The following is a 6,400-nucleotide window of genomic DNA, read 5'->3' on the forward strand; positions in this document are numbered from 1 at the left end:
CTTCAAGATTACAGTTCCCTGACAGAGAACTAAGGATGTGATTGATTTACATGACAGTGTTTTAACTGAGAACACCATAGAATAATTCAAAACCAGTTTGACATCTTGGAAGACAACCTTATATTAAGAAACGTCAAGATTGTAGAGCACAGAAAGAGAAGCCCATGATATATTTTTTCAATGAATACCAGAAGTGGTAGGGATGCCTACCTATAAAACTCCTGAACAATGTGTTGCAGCACATTGTATCCTTGGAAAGGCCAATCAAGTAGCACATTATATGGTACTTGTGAAATGTTGCAAGTCTTGGAATGAGAAACAGAAATTTGAAACAGGCATATAAATCTGAGTCAGGCTGTTAGGTTGAAGAATTTTCTTTTATCTGGATTACCCTGCTGCTCTTATTTGATGTTGAAAGGTGTTTATAACAGTTAAACTGGGAATGAAAAATATAAGCCAAGATAATGTGGTGTCACATTCACCCAGGAAGAAGGCTCATTGAGGAAATCAAAGTTGTCTTTGTCTCACGGGATAAGAGAAGGAGATCTATGCCTGGACAGGAGCAGACTCCCATGTTTTAACAGGAAGAGCAGCCTTGCTAAAATGATTGTCTCATGTTTTCTGGTGGTAAACTACATCCTTATTACATAATTGATCTTTGAAAATGTACAGTGCTGCCTTCTCCTCTTTTAATCTTATGGATGTTGAATTACTTTCCCTGCCTTTAAAGCACTTTTAATCACTAGAGACTCGTGTCTATGGGGTACATAACACTGTGGTTACAACACACGGTGCCAGACAAACAGAATTATTTTGGCTTCATCCTTCCTGTGCAAAGAGAGAATGAATTCAGTTTTGAGCCTTTAGATAGACTTAAACAAATTATTGCCTGTACATGTGGTTGGCAGTTCCACCAAAATCAAGATAGTGCAATGTAGGGAGGTAAATATTTGCATAAATCTTTGCAAGATTTGGGCCATAATAGCAAACCGACATTTAAGTTTTGTTTTAAACAAAACCCCCTCATTTCATATAGAATTTTCTCCACAGAAGAAAATGTCCAGTATGGTGGACTTCCCAGGTAAGACTGATGTAGTTACACAGAACAGTTAGAAACACAGCTCCAAGATCCAGTTTTCCTTTTCCCTTGCCCTGCTGTGTTCTCTCTCTTTTTGTTCTTCCCCCTTCCCCTTCTTCTGGCTTGCACAAGGGTGAAGCAAAGGAGCATAAACTGATTAATCTTTTTCAGATGTGTTTTATTACGGGACAATATTCTTACTAACAGCTCAAACTGGAAATGCTCTTTCATATGGAGAAAAGTATTTAAAAGTTTCCCTGCCATGCCTGGTAAGGCCAGAGCTGAACTATTTGAATAAGCTCTTTGAATCTTGCAGTTGCCTGAGTTCATTGCCATCCAGAGCTATAGCCCAAGATGACTGGAGCTGCTCCAGGCTTTGCAAACTTATTACAAGTGCAGGTGAGTTGCTGTCATCAAATTGGAGTGTCCATTAAAACTTCAAAGGAGAAGCTTGATCTAAGTTTTCCTTCTCAAAATGTGTAATACTTGTTACAGAGAGATTTATTAAGCTGCTCACATTTTATATGTTGAATCTAGTGTAGGGTCATGGAACATATTAAGGTTTTGACCAACAGTAAAGAGATTAATTTTTCACATTTTGTTATTCATGACCTTGGGACTACCTAAAATGGCAGCCACCTTTAATTCAATGCAATTGTGGCTAAGCAGATCTGTACTTTCCCTCTATTCATGTTTCAAGAGGCAAAAAACGCATGAAAAGATGAATGTGGAGTGGTTTTAGGAGGTATTTTAAGAGCCAGGCACTATGCAAGGCCAAAAATGAGAGACCCTACCATGTAAAATAGTCTTAGACTCAGCTGGCAGTGCTATAAATTGAGGAGAAAAAAACCCCATAATTCAGTAAATTAAGTTTGAGTGCTCTGTCCTCCCCTGAACTAAGTCTGTCTCAGTGCTGCACATTAAAGACCTGTAGTGTGTGCCTGAGAAATCAGTGTTAAAACAGTGAGATTTTGCACATTCTTTAGTGCTGCATTGGTATCTGCTCTAACATTACCAACCAACTCAGCACAGCAAATCAGCTCATTTTCCCTGATGGCACAGACCAGAACTGCAGAGCAGAGAAGAGCTTACATGGCTTACAGTGGTGTAATCTATAAAATACTGACCAACCAAGACAGAACCAACTGGATTTCTTCCCTTCTTTGGTTCTTCATGGTACCTAACAAACACTCAATAACAAGGTTGTTTTTGCTTAAAGAAATGAAAACATTTTCAAGGGTTGCAAACCTCACATAGTTTATGGGATAACTAGTCTATTTGTCTTGAGCTGCTTCATTCAGAGAAGTTCTTACTTATGGTCACAGAAGATCCTACTCTCACCTCACATGACATAGGATAATTCTTTTTCGATCAAAGGAGTTATTCTGGATTTACAATAATGTAATTATGAGCAGAGTATGAGCATGAATTTTTGTCTTACTCCATTTTTACATGCAGTTTCTGAAGTTTTGTTTTCACATGATTTGCCAAACTGGGAGGGCCAATGGTATAAATGTGGCAGGCAATGGGGAAATATTCATCCTCCTGATATTTGACAATAGCTGAGAACATCGTCCGAGTGAGGAGGTCAGTCTCCCAAAGCTTCCTGTAAAATTCAAGTGGAGAGACAGGCTCCTCTGGAGAGTGTCAGAGAGCACCTGAATTAGGCTTCTGCTCTGAACTACTCAGTGAAGGGCTCTTTTACTCTGCTCATATATAGGGAGGTTGCATTCCCCCCAATATACATCAGGTGCCTAAATTTGCATGGAGGGGAGTGACCTCCCTGGAAAATCTATTTTGTGGGTGGATTTTTGTGCATAGACTTCATGAGTAGTGGAAAAAGCTTTTTATTTAGAAGGGTTCAATTTGGACTGCTGTACAACTGTATTTAAATCTTTTTTGCAAAGAACAACATTTTGCCTGTGGTCCTAAAGAATTTATTTGTTTTCATGAGTTTGTCTCAGCCTTCAAGTTATTGTAACAGTTTTGTGTATTTAATATACAGTGTGTGTTAATATCATGGACAGTTTTATAACAGCATTATAACTTATACCATTCCCTCCAGCTTTTTATGGACATCTACGCTTCTGCATTAAACTACCGTAGCTTGTGGAATTTACAGTAGAAATCAAGAATGAAGCCTGATGAAAAGCCTTTTAAATTGTGGTGTAGACATCCACTGCATCCAGCTTGCAAAAGGACTAAAATGAAGAGAACTCTTATGTGATAATTTCTAGCAAGAGTACAGGATTACCATCCTGCTAGATAAACCATAAAGGAAAAATGTTTGTGGTACAGTAGGAAGGCTAACTTCATCTTTTTATTTGAAGTCAAGTTTAATTATTTATGTTTTCTGAGGAAAATAAAAGCAGAATGGTAACTATGCATTCTTAGTTTAATGGAGGGCTCATTTTAGATTCTACTGCATTAAAATATAACCAGTATATCCTATCTAGAAAAATAAAAGCAGAAGAGACCAGATAGATAGGCAGAAACACAGACAGACAAACAAATACCCTATTCTGCAAAAAATGGAGCTAAACAGTGAGGAGTTTTATAACAACAGAGTGGTCTAATTATTTATTGTACTTTGAAGATATATTAATCCTTAATTTGAGAACTGCTACATAATTCTCATGTAAGCCATATGCAAGAGATGGAAGTTCTTATTATAGTACCAAGCAAAAAGAAAAGAACACCAAAAAAAGCTGTGATGTTCTTTTTATGTTAGAAATGCTCTGAATTTCTACTGAAAAATATAATGGATGACACAAGTTATACTTCACATTATCAGTAAATACTACCACAACCTCACCATGAGGCAGCACAGGTTGTCATATCCAGTTACTATTTTGTTAGGAAATAAATGACTTCTGGCTATCATGGGCCAATGTGACATGACAGTGTAAAATCATATCCCAGTCTATGGTGAGCAAGATGATAACATATGTCACCACTCCACTAAACCTGTGAAAATCCCTTGGAATTTCTATTTATTAAATCTCATGTTCACCACTCTGTATAGTGGCTTCTTCTATATAGGGCTTCTTCCCTGGTTACAGTGCAGCACTGCTGACTCTTAATTGCTTCTGTGGATTCCATTTCAATAGCAATCAACCTTAAACAGAGCAGTGAAAACTCTTCTTAAAGAAATGCTCTGAACATTCTTCAGAAGGGCTGGTGTGGTGCTGAATTACCTCAACGACAGCTCTTTAGCCATCTGTGTCACTGCTTGCGGGCTATGAATTCAGTTATATTTAGCTCACAATTAAAGCACAGCTGACCCATACTAAAAGTCCATTACCTGCATTTAGGCTCTATTTACCTAACAGTTCTTCTCCTCTCTATCACTCACTCTCAGTTTAGTTTTCTCCACCTTACTACAGGTGTTCTTAATCATGAAATCCTTAATCAGGAATTATCATTCTGAGGAAATGCTTTGAGGAAAATTATGATTAAAGAGTCTCAATGTACTAGGTAAAACCAATTCCTGCAGAACTGTCTTTGCAAAGCAAAAAAAAAAAAAGGCAAACTGAAAAAATTATCTCCAGAGTATAAGACCTTTGATTTCATGAAAATCTCCACAGCAACAAGTTCCACATTGTTTGTGGAGTACATCTTCTGCTTTAAATTTCTCTGAGTGTTCTTATCATATGACAAGACCCTAACTATTCTTACCAAGGTATTAGTTCATGGCTTTTTGTCATATCTACCATGGAGCCCTTCTGTGAAGCTGGTGATGCCAATTGTTCCAGTCTTTCCTCCTTATTCTTTGCATTCTTGCCAGAGAGAACTGAGTTGCTACTATTTCTGCAGACCTTCTGTTTACAGCTGGTTACTAGGATTACACATGGTGTTTGAAATGCAGAGAACAACCAATTTAATGACATTAAAGAGTTTTTCATATTATTCTTCCTTCCTGTACCAAAATTTTCTACTATTAACTGCACGCCAAGAGGAGGAGTTTATTGCACTCTTGACAATGATCTCTAGGTCCTTTTCCTTTGATACAATTAATTTAGAACTCACTAAGGTGTAAAAATAGATTTTTAAAACCCAACCTTGTAAATTACATTAATTTGTATATATAAACATGGAATTTAATCTGCCATCAGATTGATCATTCACCTAACTTGTTTATTTTCTTCTGAAGTTTCTTATTACCCTCTCCAGATTTGATTAACCTGAATAATTTTGTGTCACCTGCAAATTTTATCACCTCAATGCTCATCCCTTTTTCCAGTTCATTAAAAAAATATATTAAACTATGCCACTCTCTCGCTGCAGAATATCACAGACTTGATGTCAAATTCTACTATGGTGAAAACTGAGAATTCATTCCTTTGTCTTTTTTATAGCTCCTACTTGGATTGATCCATGACAAAAATTAAGTGAAATCTTTTTTGACTGATACAGGAAGTTTGTTGGATAAGAAATTTCTAGCTTTGTTTCCAGCTTTCTGACTGCTTAATATCTTCAAATTTCCTCAAGGTTTGAAAGGTTAGACTTAAATTAATAGACAGCTTACTTTTATCCATATTTTTATGACATATTCAATGATTTCTAATAGATAAATGAGTACAAGAATGCCCCAATATACGTGGAAAGCCAGAAAGACAATTTTTATTTACCAGATCAGGTTCATTTAGAAGTAGAGCTCTTTGAGTTCAGTAAGAAGAATGGAAATATTTTTACACAAAGGAGTCATTTTACAAGGAGTCTCTACCTCTTTGCTGGATTATCTGCTGCATACAAAATACTGACAGAAAAATTCTTATGAAAAGATGGCACAAACCCCTTTTTTTTTTTTTTTTCTAAATTCCTTGAAAATGTATTTTGCATTGTCCAATGGTTTCAAGATATGTGCACTGATTTTCTTTTTGGTGATCTGATGATTTAAAATCATCGTTCATGAGGAGAGGCTGAGAGAGCTGAGGCTGCAGCCAGGAGAAGAGAGTGCTTGTGGGGGAATCTCATCACTCCCTCTGAGGAGCGGGAGTGAAGGATTAAGGAGCCAGATTTCTCTTGGTAGTGTCACTGGCAGCACAAAAGACAACGGAGGCAAATTAGAAAGCGTAAAATAGAGCATGAACGTGCTTTTTTCTTGTGAGGATGGTGAAACACTAGAACAGGCTGCCCAGAGAGGCTTTGGAGGCCCTTTGAGGAGATGAACTTGATGGGAAGAGTCCTGGGCAAGCAGCTCCTACTGATTCTGCTGGAGCCAGGGGGTTGGACTAGATGGCTCAAGAGGCCCCTTCTAACCTGAATGATTCTCTGTGAATGCATATGGAATATTATCATTATTTGAAATGATTTCATAGA

Source organism: Hirundo rustica, chromosome 3 (genome assembly GCF_015227805.2).
Source record: "Hirundo rustica isolate bHirRus1 chromosome 3, bHirRus1.pri.v3, whole genome shotgun sequence".
Lineage (NCBI taxonomy): Eukaryota > Metazoa > Chordata > Aves > Passeriformes > Hirundinidae > Hirundo > Hirundo rustica.